Source organism: Cygnus olor, chromosome 1 (genome assembly GCF_009769625.2).
Source record: "Cygnus olor isolate bCygOlo1 chromosome 1, bCygOlo1.pri.v2, whole genome shotgun sequence".
Classification (NCBI taxonomy): domain Eukaryota; kingdom Metazoa; phylum Chordata; class Aves; order Anseriformes; family Anatidae; genus Cygnus; species Cygnus olor.
Genome location: NC_049169.1, coordinates 97,384,646 through 97,404,952, shown reverse-complemented (window position 1 = coordinate 97,404,952; position 20,307 = coordinate 97,384,646).

The window sequence follows — 20,307 nt, the reverse complement described above, 5'->3', positions numbered from 1 at the left end:
GGCTTTATGGTAGATGAGATGACTGCATTGCCATTTTGGGAAAGTTGCTATAGGAATCTTGATGTTTGCATTTTTCATCTTTTGATTGTGCAGCCTTGATGTGACATTAGTAGTATCTTTGCATTTTATTCCCATGATAGTCCTGTCAGTATTCTGCTATACTATCCATTCCTTGCCACTGGCTTGCCCTTTACATCATTCTCCTGCACATCTCTGTCTCTTGATCTAGAGCAGAATTTCCCAAGACACAGGATAGTTTACTATGTTTGTGCAGCACCTAGTTTGCTGGTGTTTTAGCCTGTAAATTGTATCTAGTGATGCACTGCTGTAGTACAAATATCTAGCTAAAAATAATACCAGTTAGTTGTCTTGATAGTAAGTGACTATTTATCATTAAAAAAAAAAAAAGGCTTATTATAGTTGTAAGTGGAATTCACAACTGAGTTTTCTGGCAGCCTTCAATCACAGCTGTGTGGTGGGGATTGTGCCCCACAGTGGGTACAATGGATGTTACCTTGAATGTCAGTACCCATCAGTCAGATCACCTTCCATCAAAGACTATTACAAGAAAATGTGTTTTAGAAAAAGGAACAGCTATACTTTTGATTGCTGAGGCAGAGAATAGCCACAGAGGATGTCTTACACTTCAGCAGTGGACATCTTTTTAGAAGTTGGTGAAGATGAGAATTCAGTTTCAAAAATTTGGGAAACCTGGTCTGGAGACAAACAGGAGATTTTTTTTTTAACTTGCACAGCTTTTGGACTTGGATCTGCTGATTCATCTGAACTAAAAAAAAATAATAAATAAATAAATTGCCCAGATGCATGCACTTCAGCAAACTCTTTCCAAAACACACACTTCTACAAGTTTCCAGTAGAAGACGGTCTGCCAGGTGGTGTCCACTCCAAGATTGCGTGGTTACCCCATGAGGACCTTGGATGCTCAGGAGATCAAGCCTCCTTATATCACAGTTTAGGTACTCATGAAGAACACCTCATATCAGGGTAGCCTCAAATGACAACCAAAACTGAAATGCTTTGATCCTCCTCCACCCCCTCAAAAAAAGAAAAGATATTGGGGGAATTTTCATGGTAAATTTCGGATTTCATCTAACACAGAAGTAAATTTTTGGAAATTAGTAGATTTCTCTTGGAAATTAACACTTGGTATCCCATCTTCCTCTAGTTCAAGTACCTTTCTGTCTTCACCCTAACAGGAATTTTCCCAGTACTGCTGGTTCATGAACAGGTGGAAGAGTGTGCATATATGTTCCAACACCCAAGTGCACCCAAAATGGTTCAGCAGATTCTGTTAAAAGGGGTTTGAGCATTTCTAAGACAGAGAGCAGGGAAAACTGGGCAAGCAGATCCCTTGTGCCTGTTGACTTCAGAGCAAACCCAATAGGTGTTCCTATTAACTTGTATGGATTCTATTAAATAGAGGTCTGGAGCAGAGCTGTTGTGAGGTGCCTTGATGACTGATGTCTTGCCCTTCTCCCTGGGCTTTTTTTAAGTGCTGTTGGCCATCCTGCAGCTTGTTCTCGTGATGCTAGCAGAGTAGGAGTTTCCCTTGTTGTGCCCTTGTTAATGGCTCTGCTCTTGTGAGTAAGGCAAGATGTGCTGATAAGAAGCAGGAACGTTGCAGGAGTGCTGTGAAAGGGTCACTGAGCTGTGCCTCTCCTCAGATGGGAAAGGGTGAACATCAGAGACAAAGAAAGTTTTGAAAGCAAGGGGAGTGAAAGGCTATCAGTCTTTATTTCAGACTGCTTTCTTCATGCTTGTCTCTATGCATTGCAAGTGCCAGGAGGATGTTTCTGAGAATTACCAGCTCTGTGACCTCCTCAGCAAGAGAAGTGCATGCAGGATGTTTCCTGAGCCTGGCACTGGCCCAAAGCTCTTGTTGCCGGCTGGCGGGCAGCACAGAGAAAGGTTTCATCAGGTCACTGGCTCAGCCGTGAAGGGGGGAGTGAGAGATAATAAGTGCCTAGATCTTTGAGCATGGAGGGGGGAATACTATTCTTTGGGGAGCAGAAACTTGGTAGCCTTGTGTTTTCCCAAATCAAGGACTCTTGCAAGTTTTCTTTGATGACTTTCTGTGACAGCAACTGCTAATAAAGCACTTTTCATTTCCCTGTGGTAGAGGCTCCCTTACTTTAGAGAGCACTGCTTATGTCTAGGAATGGGACAACATGCGTGGATAAGGACCAGACTCTTACTAAGTTTCCTAATGCCATTTTCTGCTAGTCGCTTCTTCCTGATTTCCTCCTTCCCCCCGACTTCCTCTGTAACATATTTGAATGAAAAAGTGGGTTGGCAGGAAATTTAATCTATCCATGTTAAAAAAAGAAAAGGAAAACAACAACAACAACAACAAAAACCCTTGAAACAAATAGCAGCAAAGAAGAGAGGAGATTAAGATACAGCTTGCATGGATGGCTGGCAAGCAATTCTTAAGCACTGTATGTGGTCTGGTTCAGCTCCTGGATTTGGACTTACTAAATCATATTTGGGAAGGGGATAATGACTTGCTTCCTGTTGATACACTTTAATGGCAAAACTGGTGCGGTACACACAGAGAAACATTGGCTGAAGGGCTTGATACAGTAAAGCCCAGAAGCTCTGCTGTTTAGCTCACCTATATTTAAACCCACTGTGTTTGGCAGAGGGGCTAAGCTGCACAGCCTGGCTTCCAGCTTCCTGGGTACTATCAATAACTGTAGGATTTCTCTCAGTAGTTATTTTTCTCTTAGGGTCTCAAAGTCCTTCAGCAAGCCAAGTGGAGCAGTCACTAGGTCATGTGGGCATTTGAGACATGGGAAAGGGTGTGTGATTGAGTTGCAGCAGCAGAACTTTAAGCTGTGGCAGTTTCTAAGATTGCTCAGTAGCCTAGAGACTCTTTTTTTTTAGTGTTCTGCACCACTGGCACAGCATTTCCACTCCTGATCCTCTTCTGTCTTCTTAGACTGAGGCTTGTGGAGAAGGTTTGCATGTCCCTGTGTCCCAGAAGAAGGACCAAAGGGAGCAGAGGCTTGAATTAGCTCTGTAGAGAAGCCAGTGTTGCATTAAACTCTCAAAGTTAAGATGCATCATTAGGGATAGAAAATATTATGGAAATGTGCCATGAACATCATCAGCACTTCTTCCTTTTGTCTGTGATTTGCTGCTGGGACAAATATTCACAAACCAAAGGCTGCCTTTTTGTGATACAAAACATGGATATGGGTGAGCAGGGTGAACACATAGACCCCACCAGTTCTTTCCTGGCTGTGCTTGCTCAATGGCTGCAGAACACAGTCTGTTCCTGCTGTGAACACAATCTCAGTGTTCATGAGTTTCTTTGCTTGTCTTCCTTGTTTGTGGATGCATTCTCCACACACCCATTCATGCTCAAGGACAACAAACAAGGCTGAACACAGGTACAACCGTAAAGCATGTGAACACTTCATACGTGAGTTCAGCCTGGCCATCCAGTGCACGCATCCCACTTGTTTTCCAGGCTAACCTGTTGCACATCTCTCAAATAACGATGGGTTTTACAGCTCTTCCTGGCCTTCCACAAGGCACAGGCTGGCCTAGGGAAAGCTGTTTCCTTCTAGGAAAGTAAATAGGGAGGTTTGGGGTTATTGTCCGAGAGCAGCCGAACACGAGGCATTTACTCGCTCTGTAGATTTGGGTGACAACGCTAGCGTTTTTTTTTTTTTTGGTGGCTCTATGGTGACATCCTCTGGAGGGATGAAGAACTACATCGGCTCCTGTTGCACACCTTACAGCTTTTCTGCACCAGAGTTGATCTCCTTATTAACTTGTAGGTTGGTTTCTTTTCCTTGTGGGCCTGCAAAGAACAGTGCTCTATGCCTGAAGCATGAACTCCTCATCCTTTTATCTCCCAAATGAGCGTTACTTAGCATCTGCCCTCCATACTATTGTGTCTATTATACAATGGTGGGGATGCTTGAGAGATTTGTCTGTGTTCCAGAAGTAAATGGTTTTCACCATGGCCTGCCTTTAGCTTCCCAGCTCCTCTTGCTATGGTGGTCTGCTACTCAAATGCATGGGGAATGGGCTGGTATGTGTGCAAAGCTCAAAGCTGGGGAACAGATGGGACACAAATAGTTAATGTAAAGAGCTGCTGCTTCTTTCTGAGCTTTTGCTGTAAGCTCACTACAAACCTAAAAGTGTCCTTCTGTCCTGCTGTTGATGTTGACAGCAGATGCCTGGCTGATTTTTCTAGTTTTTCCATACTAGGGCAATGCTTCACAGCTTAAGAGAGCACGCAACAGAAGAGCCACTGCAAACTAAGTCTTATTTGCCTGCCAGCCAGCTCTGGGGTTCAGAAGCTTCAGTGACCTTGTGAAACTGGCTCCCAGGTCCATGCTCAGTAATGGGCCCAGATTAGTTGCAACATCAACAGTTTGGGTGCAGATTTGAGAGCAAAGTATTTGCTCAGGCAAGTCTGGTGAGGCTTTTGTTCAGAAGGCAAGGTGATTATATGTATGGATAGGAAGATAATGAGGAAGACTAAACAAGACTAAAAGGTTTTGGATGTGACCAAGATTCCAAAGCATTTCACATTACACCGAGCCATCTTCAGACTCAGGTGATGGGCTCCTGGAATATCAGAAATCACAGCTTGGTTCCACATCTGCATTTACCAAAAGCTGGTCCATGAAATAGACCCAACCACAGTTCTAAGACCAGCTACTCGACAAATGTTGTTTGCCTTTGAGATGCAGCTTATAATCAGGATTTTGGGGTCATACCCTCATTTCTGTTCTTGTCGGTCAAGTCAAGAGCACACAGCCCATGAGGATCCTCTGGTAGCCTATCAACTGAGCTTTGCTATAAACATTGTGCTCCCATCTGTCCCCAGCACACACCAGATATACAGTAGGTTTAACCTTTCTTTCAACTGACATGAAGTTTCCTGGACACTGGCTGGGAGGGAGCTGCAGTGCCTGACAGCTGTGTCATATTTCTGAGTGGGGAGTTCAAGGTTTGCATTGAAATTGATCACATCCACCTCTGTTAGTTTTAAATTATTTTTTTGGCCTCAAAAGATTCTTAGGCTGGGGATTTCTGTTTTGTTTTATATTACAAAGGGGTTTGGATGTTATCACTGACTGTCTTACTTGTAGATGTAATGGCCATGCATCTTTGCATCATATTTTAGCTACCATAAATTTCAGTCTCAGCATTAGACTTGCATTGCTCAGAGCTGTTGCAAGTCCATTGCTTGTTAGAGTGAAACACAGAGAGAAGAGCTCTTACACAAATGCTACTATTACATGAGTTTGGAGAGAACAGGCACTAGGTTGTTTAGAAAATGGTCACTATGATTCTTCTCAACGTATTACTGTCTTTTAGTACCTTTTTGTTGTTCATTTAAAGCTCCTGGTGGTGTTTCTTCTTTTAATCTATACTTGCTAAGTAGGAAGAGTATCCCTTTTCCTACTAACAGATTACCTTTAACACCTGTAACTCTCCAAGTCCATTGAAGTCACTGGAATGGTTTCCCTCCCGCATGTCCATGACCACCCAAGTCCCCTCCCCACATCATCATCATCAGCAGTATCAGGGACAAAATTAAATCATCATTTGGCTTGGAGAACTACTGAAAAACCGCTGTTACCTTGTGTCCATCTGAAAGTGGAATTCAATGAAATGGTGTTGTTAAACAGATTGAGTTAACTTGGGGCAGAGCCTGATGTGTGCACATGTGTATTTGGGGTTGAGAGTGGTGTAGTTCAATTCAGCTGAAATGGATGAAGGCAGTATTAAATTAATTTGCAGCAACGGTACTCATCCACAGTAGAACCCTACTGTGCCGAACACTGGTTTGTAGGCCAGCTGGTGTTAAAACCATAAAGCATCTTCATATGGTGGAGTCCTCAGCCAAATTATATTCACCAGCCAATCACTTCTCAGCCACTACGGAGTTAAGTTCAAACTCCTTTTTGAACTTAAATATAAATGTTCTTTAAATAATTCTTTACTTTGTAGGTATGTGATTTATATCCGTTAAAGGAAGGAAATTACTCAAGAGGATAGAAAAAAAGCACATTAAATGAAGATAAATACACTGGGCGCTTGTGACCCAGCAAATGTGCTGCTATGGTACTAGTCAGAGCTGGGCACCACTCTCAGCTTGCTGCATGGCCCAACCATCTTGGGGTCCGCAGCTGTGTGCTTGGAGTGCATGTCAAGGACAGACACGTTGGTTAATCTGAACATAGGTGTGTGAGAATGAAAACATTTTCTTGGTGTCTCTGAAACATTTTTTTTTCCCTCCTGGAAAATTGATATGATCATAAAGAACAAGTTTGAGATGGGCTTCAAAAAAATGATCTAATCTACACCCACACACACACACTGACCTAAGAAGTTCAACTGTATTTAATTCCTTGCTGAAAGGCAGTTAACCTGCTCTTAAAGTACTCTGCTCCTAGAGTCCACAGTCCAGCTAGGCATGGAGATAAGGAATGCTTCCAATATTGTTTCTGACTGAGTACCTATAAGAGTTTTATTTTTGAAGGAAGATCTACATCATTCTTAGTATGCACCTTGCCAGTCCTGGGAGTTAACTTTGCCACATGCTGCAGAGAATATACAGTTCTCTGTCTTTCTTATCTATTTACTTGTAACCAGAGTCTAGGATTTTCTCTGTTGGAGTTGCAACTCTTTGAAGCAGGTGACCAGTCACACTAAAATTAGCTCTTAAGAGATACAAGAAGGGATTTAATTCACTTCCAGTCACCTTTGGCAAACAATGTTGGCTTCCTCCTGTGGACAGGAAAGCTATCAGGGGCTGGTTTCATCCAGCATCAAGCAAACTCTGTCCCTGTGGTTTTTCCCTAAGCACAGAGGGCTGTGTATTTCTTCCACAGGCAGAGCCATCATTTGTGTACACTTGGCTAGCAGTCTTCCCACTCCCAGCTATGGCTGAGAGCTGAGGGCTCGCAGTTAAATCCCAGAGCTCTCCTCAGACCTGGATGGAAAGACAAACATTTGTGTTAATTGGAAAGAAGGAAAAAAAAAAAAATAAAGAGCCAGGGGCTTCATGATTTTGGTGCTCCTGGTGGGAAACGGATAGCTCTGGCTGCCGTGTCGCCAGGCCAGGGAAGGCCTTTTCTATAAGTAGATCTGACTTTGCAGGTACATATATCTGATATCTGCATGCAGGCTGCACTTGGGCTGAAGCAGACCTTTCAGGCTCCTGTTCACGTTTCCTATTTCCTCATAGATCAGGCAAACTCCCCACAGCTTACACATGTGGCCTTGAAGTTGGGACCATCCACTGGGTTTGGGGAGTAGTAGGTGGGATTTTAAGACTTGCCCTGCTGACTGAAGGAGCATTGCTGCTCTGTGGGCTGGCATGAAAGCCACTCTTCTCTGTAAACTGGTGTCAGTACCTTGTCCATGCTGTGCTGTGTGGTGGCTCAGCTTTCTTTTGGAATACCAGGTAGAAGCATCAGGCCTGTTGCCTGGGCTGTTCCTGTCAGGACAGCTGCAGCATTACCAGCTTCCCAGCGGGCTGTTTACTTGTGATCAAGGAAGGTGTTTGGAGGCGAGCTAGTGAAAACAGCTGTTTGTTGAGAAGTTGCTGGGAGCCTTCACGTTGAATATAGTTCCTTTGCAGAGTGACAGCCACTGCGCAGACAGAGGCAGCTGCACCTTCCTCTGTGCTGTCCCTCCTCATATGCCTCATCCCCAAGGTGGCTGTCTTTTCAAGACAAGTCCAAAGGCACGGTGTTCTACTCCCTCAGCCTCCTGTTCTCAGACCTAGGTCCCTCTGGCTTACTTCGTCTCTTCCCCTCCTCCACCCATGTCTCCTCCACAAGCTATTCCTGCCCTTGGTATTTGCTTTGGAGGGGTCTTTTTTTTTCTTTTTTTTTTTTTTTTTTTTCCCCTCTCTGCTTTGCCTCTCCTGCTGCTGACAGGTTTATTCCCTCTCTGCAGACTCTGTTGTTTCTTCTCTTATAATCCCCACTCCTTGCTATTCCTTGTACCCTACCTTCTTGTGCTCTCTGCCCTCCCCAGCCCAGCCCAGCACTGAGATCTTTATGTCCAGGGTTTTTTTGCCTCACTCTCCGCCTTTCTCCTCTGTGGTTGCTTCTTGTCCTCTCTGGAGAGTTTCACTCACCCTTCCTCCCTCTGCTCATCCCTCTTCTGCCTCCTTCCAGTTACCTCCAGCTCTCCCAGTTTTGTGGCGAGGCCCAGCTGTCCCCAGTGTGAGGCTCTGAGGGAACTCAGGATGTTCACTGGCAGGTTGTGAAGGTGGAGGATCCAATGATTTCACCAGTGCTTAGCGATTTCCTCCTACCATCTCTTAAGAGAACAACTTAGTCTCGTCTACTCACCTATAAATCAATGGTTATGGCAGCAAGTTTTACAGAGAAAATGGTGTCTCGTAATAGGCAGCAACTTGTCTCTGTGTTTTTGCCCTGCCTCCAAGGTGCAGAGCTTCTGAAAAAACAAACCCTGATATCCCAAATCATGAGAGAATATACATCCAGATTTCCCCACTCCTCCTCTAGAGAGGTGTAAATGGAAATATAAACAGCCTTCGAGTTGTATGTCATTCTTTGAGGATAGTAAAGAAAGGAGTAATGAAAAGAGCCAACCCCTCTTTGACCAGTGTGCGTAGCAAGGAGGTCAGATAGACCACAAAGACTAGCTACCCTTGTGGGTTTGTGCAGAGGGTTGCTCTTAGACCAAGAGGGTGAGGTGAACTGGTAAGAACCAGTTTTTGGGAGAAGCTAGCTGCGATACTATGCACTTGCTGTTGCTGGAGGACTTCAGGCTCTGGGTCTGCAAAGGCAGCAGCTTCAACTGTCAACACCCTTATTGCAAGGTATCAAAACAAGAGCTTGATGTTCAGCTGCCAGATGGAGCCTGCAGCAGCCGTGATTTGGAAAAAAAAAATAATACCACCACCAACAAAACCTTCTTTGGACAGAAAATAAATCTCAGTGACAGGGAATAAATAGAAAGCACGGAGTCGTCATTTTTAATAGACTCTTTTTTTTTTTCCCTCCAGACCGTGAGTGCACGTAAAGCCTTTGAAAACGCCGCTTTCTTTCAGGGTCACCTCTGCGCCCTCCCGGTTCCCCTGTCCCGGCTGCGGGTCCCTCGGGCACCCCGCAGCCCCTCAGCACCTCCCAACCCGGCTTGGGGCACGGGTGGCCCGGCTGCGGGCAGGCAGCTTTCTAGGAGGGACCGTCGGGGGGCAGCAGCAGCAAGCGCTTGGGAAGAAACCTTCCAGCATCCTCCTCCTGACTGACAGTGTTTTGCACCTCATCTTCAGGACCCGGCGTCTTTCCAAATCCCAGTCGCATCGGACTGCGTGGCTTTGACACTTTAACATGCAGCATATGCAGCTCATTTCCTTATTCACTGGGCTATTTGTAAACCTAATTTAAGCTAAATCTCTCCCTACTCTTAGCGTTTTACGTAGCTCCAAAGGAAAGGGTGAGAAGAAAAAATATAAAATCAAGTAAGAGAGTTGCAAGCAAGGCACCTTTTTCCCTTCCCTTCCCTTCCCTTCCTTTCCCTTCCCTTCCCTTCCCTTCCCTTCCCTTCCCTTCCCTTCCCTTCCCTTCCCTTCCCTTCCCTTCCCTTCCCTTCCCTTCCCTTCCCCCCTTCCCTTCCCTTCCCTTCCCTTCCCTTCCCTTCCCTTCCCTTCCCTTCCCTTCCCTTCCCTTCCCTTCCCTTCCCTTCCCTTCCCTTCCCTTCATTCTTGCACCCTTCATTCATATAACCTTGGGTACAACCATTTTGTCTTTGACAGCCAATATTCAGAGAAGAAAAACCCTCTGGGTTTCCTGGGAAAGGGTGAAGGAGACTGAATGGCAGATGCACTTCCTTTCTCAGGAAGAACAGCCTGCCTGGGTGAGGGGCTGTGCTGAGCTGCTATGAGGCTTGCATGGCAGCAGGCAATATGAGAAGAGAAGCACTGTGATTTTGAGTGAATGCACAACTTATTCCAAGTTATTAAAAATACCAGCTTTTGTTTGCATGTTATTTTAATTTGACTTTGATAAGAATTACAGCTATGCCCCCTGCCCCTCCCAAGGTGTCCCAGCAAGTCAAAAATAAATAAATAAATGAAATGAAACAAAATTCGATTAAATTCTATGGCTAGAAAGGTAAATTACTATAAATTCTATAAATTCCTACAGAAGTAGTTTTAACCAGCTACAGGATTTTCCCTCTCATTCTTCCCTGCTGTGATGCAGCTTTGCTGTTCACTGTTGAACAGCTGCTGCTGCAAACCAAAAGAGGGTTTCATCTCCATCCTATGTGAAATACTACTTAGTTTTTCTCTTGGCTGCTTTTTGTTGTTGTTGTTGTTGTTGTTTGTTTTGGTTTTGTTTCTTATCATGATAAAAGTGGTAGGGACTTTTAAAGATAGAAAAAGTCCATGGTGGTTATTCCAAGGAGTTTAGAGTCTACTCTCCTGAAGAAGACTGACAGTAAGATGAATGAGCAGGCATATTTCATGTGTGCCTTTATAGTTTCATATTCAGTAGTGCATGTGTGTTTGGAGGAGCAGAGGAGTGCTTGCAGACTTCTGAGAGAAGACCCTAAGAAACCAAACCTTGTGAAGGGAGAGATTTGGTGAACATAAAACACAACTTTACAGAAGGGTTCACAGATGCAACTTTGACCACGGGACCCTTTTGGAAGAAGTAAATAGTGACCATGCAGGAGGCTTCAGCAAAGGTGCTACTCAAAAACTGAGTGAAGAAACAGGTGCAGAGAAGTGGGTGAAAGATGTTGTCAAGGTGAGGGCAAAACACTTCAAATAGCCCACAAATGGCATAGAACTGGTGAAGAAAGGGCTTGGAGATGTTTTGAGCAGAAGGCGTTGGAGAGGGTAATGGCAGCAGTGCTTTGAATAGACTGAAGCCTAACATGTTTTGTGGTCAAAGCTCAAGGTAATATAGGTCTAAGGAAGGTTTTGTTATCATGCATACATTCTGGGGGCTTTGATTTTCTTGTGAAAGGGCTACAAAGGCCTTTCAAATGGCAGTTTGGAGACATGTATAACTATTATTCACCTTGTACTATACCTCCTTCGAAATTGTCAAAAAAATGCAGTTGGTTAAAAGTTCATATGAAATTTCTGTGAAATATTTGCAGAGGAAATGTCTTCTCTTCATGGGAATGAATAGAAATATTTTTCATCACAAAATTTAAAGCTTTCAGGTTTGGCAGTTATTTACTGGGTTTGGGTATATTTTTCTTTTTCCTCCTTCTCCCCATCACTTTTCTTGGTTTCTTCTGGCTTTGAGTCTCTAAATAGAAAGTCAACATTTCTCCAACTGGGGAAATTTATTATTCTCTCCTGATGAATTTATCTGAAGTCTCAGCTGAGGAGGACATAGGATTTACATCTCTGTCATGAAATGACTACATGGAGCAATTAAAACCCCAGAAATAAGAAAACAAGCCATTACATTTAGTGATGTCACATAAGTCTGCGAAATCTCATCCTAAGGGCACAGGAATGGTGCTGAAAGTTACACAGAGCCCCTGTTGTTACTTGTATGAGATTTTCAGGGTGTATTGGGCCTGGCTTTCTGCTGATGGGGAAGCTGGGATGGGCAGGGACCAGCAGGTGCAACTCAGCGGCTGTTCAGAGCCACTGTGTGAGTAGCAGCTGGATTTGGCAGTACTGGCAGCAGCAGGGACTGCAACACAGTGATCTGATGTGAGGAACATCTGCTGAAGACAGATAACAGGACGAGAGAAGCCTGCAGGCTTGTTCAACGGTAACTCAAACTTTTAACTAGTGTTTACAATGCATTATATTCTACTTCATCTACTTTCCTCTCTAGAGAGGGGAGGGTTGCTTATATACACCCTGGCAACATGCTGGATAGATTAACCCTCTGGAAAGCAGGTTGACAAGAGAGAGCTAGGTCTGGCTGTGAATCAGAACTCACCCATGTTACTTAACTATGAGAATAATGAGCAAGGAGAAAGTATCCATCTTTCTTCAGTAACAGCAGAACAGATATCCTTGTGCTATACAAAGAGACACTGCACTGTAGATGTGTCCACCTTCCCATTTATGTCTAGTGGTCACCCTTTAGGGAAGCGTGAGGACATAAGCACTGACACTTGACATCCATCCAGTGGAGTATTCCCATCCTGCCTTAATAGAGAAGAGTTTCAGCTGGGCATTGCTTTCTTCTCTTTCTAGCCCATTGTGCTGGTGTGGGCAGCTTAACCCACCCAGTCGGATTGAATAGGCTGATTCCTACCAGGAATGAGAGAGCAGAGGGAGAAACTCACTGTGAATATCAGTTTATATTCGAAAGTGAATTTTCATTCAGAACAGAGGCATGTCCACATGACTGCTGCAGCTAAACCAACCAAGCATTGAATTGAGGCTATTCATAACAAACTGTCCATGAATGGCCTGCAGGGCAAAAAAACTATCTGCAGGAGAAATTCATGGGCAATTTTGGCTAATAAATGAATCTGGGAATTTGGCTTTCAGTTTGCAGACAATTCACAAATAGAAGGAAAAAAAAACGTATGAAACTTATTGAATAAATGATTTATAGTGAAATATTTGTTCAGCTCTAATCTCCGTAACGTGTATAGTTTATGGTTTTAGCAGGCATTTTAGGATTAGCTGTGGGAGCTATATGTCAATGAATAGCCTTGGGGGGGGGGGGGGGGGGGGGGGGGGGGGGAACAACAAAAAAACCCAACACATTCCTTTCTGAACAACTATATGGAGAAGTGTTAATGTTGCCTGTTTAAGAGGGAGCCTAGTAAAGGGTTTGTGCTTGGGAAAGGACTGTTGGATTCCAGCAGTGCTCCTGGGCTCTTCAGAGCAAAAGTTAAGGCTTGAAATTTCTGTTGGATAAGCCCTCCTTGCTGAATGCAGGAACTGAGGACAAAAAGAGTGAATACTAAGTCTTATGCATGGGAAGGTTTGGCAGCCGTTTGAGAGAGTCATTTCACTTCTGCAATGATATTCGCTGAGAGACTGAGCTGTGATCGATTTTCACCAAGGCTGTAAAAAACATAACTCAAACCTTGTTATATAACAAGGGTATTTATATATTCGAGGCGCTAAATGTTCATCTGCCTGGAAGTGCCTTGCAGCTAGGCACAGCATGCCTTTATGAAGAATTCCGTAGTACTTCACATCTTGCTAATACTAACAAGTCCTCTTGGGAAAGCAGTAACTACACCTTGAGTGCATATACGTTCAGGTTCATCTACAGGTGTTCCTAATCATCCCCTCTGATGGCCATCTAGATGCTGTGCCACACTGCATTGTCCCATATTAGGACCACCTTGTCCCTTCTATGTGTGCCCTCTCCTGTAGAAACATAGAATCATTTAGGTTGGAAAGGACCCTTAAGATCATCAAGTCCAACCATCAACCTAACACTACAAAGTCCCATCACTAAAACATGTCCTTAAGTGCCATATCCACGTGTCTCTTAAACACTTCTCAGGATGGGGACTCCACCATTTCCCTGGGCAGCCTTTTCCAGTGCCTAACCACCCCTTCCACAAAGAAATTATTCCTGATATCCAGTCTAAACCTCCCCTCGTGCAACTTGAGGACATTTCCTCATGTCCTCATGTCCTATCACTAATTACCTGAGAAAAGAGATGGACACACTCCTCACTCCTTTCAGGTAGCTGCAGAGAGCAATGAGGTTTCCTTTCACTCTACTTTTCTCCAGACTAAACAGCACCAGTTCCCTCAGCTGCTCCTTATGTGTCTTGTTTCCTAGTCCCTTCACCAGTTCTGTTGCTCTTCTCTGAACCCATTCCAGCAACTCAATATCTTTCTTGTAGTGAGGGACCCAAAACTGAACACAGTGCCTGAAGTGTGGTCTCACCAGTGCCAAGTACAGGGGGACAATTACTTCCCTAGTCCTGCTGGCTACACCATTTCTGATGCAGGCCAGGATGTCATTGGCCTTCTTGGCCACCTGGGCACACTGCTGGTTCATATTCAGGTGGCTATTGACACATACTGAAGGTCCTTTTCTATCGGTCAGCTTTCCAGCCACTCTTCCCCAAGGCTATATTGCTGCGTTAGGTTGTTACCCAAGTGCAGGAACCAGCATTTAGCGTTGGGGAATGCCATGCAGTCGGATGAAGCCCATCAATCCAGCCTATCCAGATCCCCCTGCAAAGCCTTACTACCCTCAAGCAGAACAGCACTCCTGCCCAATTTGGTGTTATCTGCTAACTTCCTGGGGGTACACTCAATTCCCTTATCAAGATCATTGCTAAAAATAATAGATAAAGCTGGCCCCAGTACTGAGCCCTGGGTAACAACACTTGTGATTGACTAGATTTAACTCCATTCATAACAACCCTTTTGGCCTGGACATCTAGCCAGTTATTTTAACCAGCAAACAATATATCCACCCAAGCCAAGAGCAGCCAGTTTCTCCAGGAAATATATACTGACATATCCAAATGATACAAGCAGCCTTATATGCCTGCTTTCCTTGGCGAGTAGCATTGAGTGGGCCCAGTTCAATGCTTATATCTGACACAACCAGCAGGAGCTGCTCCATAGCACTCCTTTGCAGCAGCAGGAGCTGGCTTAGCTTTGGCAAAGCTGGAAATGAAGCTGACTTCTGAAACCTGGCCAACATTTTATCCAAGGAAAGGAGCTTTAGTAACTCAGAAAATGATAACCCAAAGTGAAACTGAAAATGCTCCTGTTATGTGTTGGAATCTCTGGACCACACTTCTTCAAGCAGCAGTACCCTCAGTAGGTGCAATGGAGAGCTTCTTGAAAAGCCCATGTTGCTTTTGCTCTTTTTCCCTACATTTGCTGAAAGCTTCTAAGCTGAATCTAGTTGTGAGGAGATGTGTGCTACACACAGCCACTGTGATGCTACGTGAAGGAAAGCTACAGGAGCAGCTTGCCTGTAGATGTGATGGAGATTGACCATAAATATGATGTGGCATTTCATGTTTACAGGCAGTAAACTGCATTGTATGGATTCTGTTTTTTGACACTCCTCTCTTTCTCATGATATTATTAAAGAGAGGTCACCACCTTCCTTCCCTTATAATCATTTGCCATGGTTGTCTTCATGTCCCACTTCTATTATTGCTCTCTGCTTGCTCTTCCACCCCTTCATCTACCCACTGTGACTCACTTGCCATAGCTCTTCCCTGGCCTGCTCCAGACGTCAGCCTGATGGGGGGTTAACCAGTGTGCTGCATAGCAGACTTGTTTGTGATAGAAGCACGTAAAGAAACAGAGATAGCAAGAGAGCAAGAGCAAAGTTACATTAGCTCATATTCTTGTTTATCTTCGCTTTTAGTAGCGTTGATATTTCAGGAAATAAATTCTCCAGACTGGACTATGAAGACATTTCCAAATGTATAGAGATTCTGCAGAGTTACAAGTTGTTTGACTTCAGAACAATTACTGTTGAATTCACTTAATTTTGCAGCATATGTCAGGTGTCACAAAAAAAGAACTTAAAACAAAGATTGTACTCTATTTCAGTACAAACAATGCAGAGCAAAGCAGCTTTCCCAGAACTACCCATCTTACAAATGTTTCACTTCCAATTCTGACTGAGCTAGAGGCAGAGGGTCTGGAGAAAACTATCTTGCTGCCAAAATGGAGATTTCTTAGGTTCAGTATTATCTTAATGATATTGTTCTATCTTTTTGTTATTTGCTTTCATTATTACAAATCTATTTATTAAGTGAGGGTATTATTTTATCCTTATATCTTGCCTGGTGATGGAAGAAAAAATTTGAATAATAGGACACACATTCAGACATTGCAGTCTTTCAGAACTGCGTTATTTAAGTTTGTGCTGGCAGACCTTTCTTCTACTGTCCGGTGTGTGGCACTGTGAAGTCATGGGGAAGTCCACCTTTGTGCTGCAAGGAGCAGGCCCTAGGCCTCTTTTTTCCTTCCTTCCTTCCTTCTTTCCTTCCTTCCTTCTTTCCTTCCTTCCTTCCTTCCTTCCTTCCTTCCTTCCTTCCTTCCTTCCTTCCTTCCTTCCTCCCTCCCTCCCTCCCTCCCACCCTCCCTCCCTCCCTTCCTCCCTTCCTCCCTTCCTTCCATTTTCCCCAGCACCACACTTAAAGCAGGACCCTAAAGAGAGAATCCAGAGGACAGTAATGAGAGTAATCAGTGTTCTGGCAAATATGGTCCATGAAAAAAGATTGAATGAATTGGGGTTAATTAGCCTACAGAAAAGAAGGCTGAAGGGGAAAGGAGTGAACAATGTTCCAGTATATAAAAGGCTGCTGCAAGGAAGAAGACTATAAACTGTTCTCCTCATCTATGGTGGATAGGACAAGAAATAATGGGCTTAAACTGCATCAAGTTTCAAGTTCGAAATAAAAGGACCACGGTACCGAAGAACCAAAATGGATTGCCTGGGGGGAGTGTGGAGACTCCACCATTGGAAAGCATTTAAAGAACAGATTAGCTGGCTATTTGCCAGGTATGGTTTAGTTCTAGTTCATCTTACTTTAAGGCAAGGAATGAGCTAAATAGTTTCCTGAGGTTTCTCCATGCCTTGTTTCTTTGTTGTTCCAGGTGTGCCTGAGATTCAGTGAACTATATACATGGGTTGGAACACAGTATCTTGGGCAGAAAGAAAGATATAATCATACTTGGTGTGATGGGAAGATTGATTCAGTGCTTCCTAGGGCTGTGCTGAACAATGCTCTCCAATGCCTTTTGAACATATACTCATCTCAGTTCTCTTCCAGTTCTGATGGGAGTGAGGTATTAAGGAGAAAGTTGGAACCAAAGACGGCTGAAACAAGAGTGATTCTCTGCAACAAGAGATGTCATATCACATTTATTTTCCAGGGATAGATGGAAATGGTTCTAGATAGTTTGGTCAAACTATCAAGTTTGTTAAAATGTTAAAAACATGCTGAGGCTTCAAATTGTTTTTCAGACTGGTTCTTAAAACCATCTTCCCCATGCATTGATCCTTATTACTGTTGTAGTCATTCCTAGAAGTCCTTTTCCCCATGCTGGTTTCCGCTACTCCTGATTCTTTCAGCTTTTAACCCCAGAAAAAAAAAATAACCAACCAGTTCATCTAAAAGCCACACGGTTCCTCCTCCTCTCTTACCCTCCTTCTGTCCTTTTAGCCTGGCACAGACCACACAATTCTTATGCTGTCAAAACCTGATAAAACCAAAGAGAAGGAATACTCTTTGGTTGCTGTGTATTCATGCACCAGCAGTTGCCTTTCCCCTCAGAGGAGGCGAACTGGGCATCCCTGACTGTTGCTTTGACCATATGGTGACACCATCTCTGTCTTTGTCATTTCATAACGCTCAGGAATGTTCACTTTCTGCTCCCTCCCAACCCCCAAGGTCTCTCCTGTGCTGTCCCAGATGTTATGCAAAATACAGCAGGCATTTATCACACCAGGCATATTTAGATGATTTATAAGGCAGTACCACCTGCCCTTCAGTCTCCCAGAAACATGTGCTACTGACATTTGACAAGGTAACACTTGTTCCTCCAGTTGAAAGGCCTAGTGACAGGCTTTGCAAACCAGGTGGGCTGGCTTTCCTGCACTTAAAGGAAGAATTGTGAAGGAGAGAAGGAAGAAAGCAAGTAATTTGCCAGAGCTAGTTACTGCAGACTAGCCCCTGTTCCTAATGTTCCTGAAATCACAGGTCTTGATTTCCAGACCTTGTCACACTGAGGCACAGATCACACACCCTTTCCAGGCTGTGGCTGTGCCTGATAAAGGGCATACTGACTCCAACTTTTTGGCATGGGGTGTCTGCCTGGGGTAAGCTCCTTTTCATACCTGCCTCCTGAGGTTTTCTTGCAAGCACCCTGTATCTTGTTTTCGCTATCTGGACTGGGTTAGCAAGGAACTGTTATGAAAGGTGAGACTGAAATGGGGAAGGGGATGTTCACTGGACCATCTCAGTCAACAGATCAGACCAAGCAATAGTGTCTTCTTGTTTGCAACTGGAAAAGAGCATGGCATCAAGCCCTGATATTTGTGATTGTGGATGTGCTGCTGAAGCCACACAAAGAGAGACACAAGACCTTACATTATTATAAAGAAATCCAATAATGTTTTTACATTATTATAAAGAAATCCAATAATGTTTTTACCTGATGTGTGACAACAGGAAATAAAGATAGAGAGCTATTAGGCTGCCTCTACACAGTCTGGGTACACCTTCAGTGCAGCCTCTTTGGTAAATCAACAGCCTCTTTTGGTAAAATCAGCATAGATGGGAGCTCTGAAGAGAAATTTCCATTGGCCTCCTCAATAGTGTTGGTCTTTCCTACCTTGTACAGATGTCTTAGTCCTGTGGTAACAACTATTTCAGGTTAGAAGCAGTGTTCTTCCAAGTAAAGCTGATCCCAGTTAGTGTCTAGAAGAAGTAATTTGTAAGTCATGTTTTTCATTCACATTGCTGTGGTATTGAAAGCCTAACGAAACTCTAAATCCAAATCTTTCCACTTCATGATTTCTCATACCTGTGTGTATTCACAGTCATATTTTGCACCTCCTAATCACAGCACCTATCTGTGTAGCACCTCTATTTTATCAGACAATATTTTGAAAATGGTGTTGGAAACTTTAATGATGTCACAGAAGATGAGAACAGGAAGTCTGTTAATTCAACCCTTACTCAGGCCCCAGATTTCTTGTGTTATATGATATGGTCCCCACTGTGTGTTAAAACAAAGATGACAGAGAAGAACAAAGCAGAATGCCGCATCATGTCAAGTTTCTTAAAATGCCTGAAGGTTAACAAGAGTGAGCATGAAGCCCCCTACACACAGTGAAGCCAGCCTCACCAAGCAGTGTGCAAGCACTTCAGGTCCATATACTTTAGTTAAAGCAAATAAATCACAGATATGACCTTACAGTAGGTTTCCACTGAGTATGAGAATCAATCCAAATGAAAGTAGCTGAAGAAAATGGACAACTTTCTCCCAAGACCATTGTGTTACTTTGTCTTGGTGCTAGACAGAGGAGACTGAAAGTGAAAAACAGGTGGAATAGTAGTCTCTCCCAGGAGGAGACAGCAAGCTCTTCAGAATAGACAGCAGGTTATAATTACAACCCTTGCCATTGCACGCAGAAAATACTCTGGGTTTGAGAAGATGGCTGAAGATACAGACCCCAACCTACAAGCATGAAGCACAAGATAGTCCAAGGGCTGGAAATATACAAAGACAGCCCTGCACAAAACTGGTCTCAGCAATTCTTTTCATCTCTGTTCTCTACCTCCTTCATACAGATACTTAATTTCACATTTCAGATAAGCAATTTTTGTCCAACAGTCTGCATTCTTACTGAGTAAATCAATGAATGTTCATAGAATGTGCCTTCTTCCACTGCCTGGTGTAGGTGCAATTAATTCCCTTAAGCACAAAGCCCAGAGCATTTTTTTTTTTTAATGTATTCAACAGTAGAGGGTGATTTGCAAAGTATTGGAGTGGACTAAACCTGTGCTCACTGTCTCTGTATACAGGAAGCCACCTTTGTACAAGGAAGCGCTCTCCTCTCACAACTGCTATATTTTTTCCTGCTTACAGATAGCATCATTCTGACCCCTGTGGTCGGGGTATTTTTACAGCAAATACCCATCTGCACCATTTTCTTAATAATAAGTAACGCTAAATTTCAGTTCCTCAGCTTTCTGAAAAAAGTAACAATGCCACTTCCTCTAGAGCAAAGGACTGGAGGCATTGTGTATTATTATAGTGGCTTTGTGTTTCTGGAGGCAGATATTTGGTTAGATATAGATTTGCCAGGTATCCCTTAGCTGTCACCAGAATTTATAAAACAAAAACCCAGCTGACCCCTAGTGACAGGATATGGAGACAGGAAACCTCTGTTAGTCCACAAAAACCAAGTAAATAGGGCTGGAAAAACCTCCAGAGCCCACTGCGGTACCAGAGAATGATTGTCTCCCAGACAGCTCCGCGTGAGTGAAGCAACAGGCTCTCCTCTGGGAGACAGGTCAGCATCTCCATTATCGAGTGTGCCCATCAGAGGCTAAATCTCCACCCTTTTAATTTCACCCTATTCTTCATAGCTGTAAGACCTTTATTCCTCTCAGGACAATTATTCTTCCATCAAATACTTGTAGCAGGTTAAGTATGCTCCTCTGGGCATAGCTAGGCAGCTATACATATTTAGTTCTCTTTTCCTTCCCGGGAATAAATTTCCCCAGCCCTTTAATCATGTTTACGGCTCTTCTCTGAATCTCTACAGTGGCTGGTATTTTGCACTGGGCCCCATTCATCTCTGGGCTTTTTGACGAGCTGCG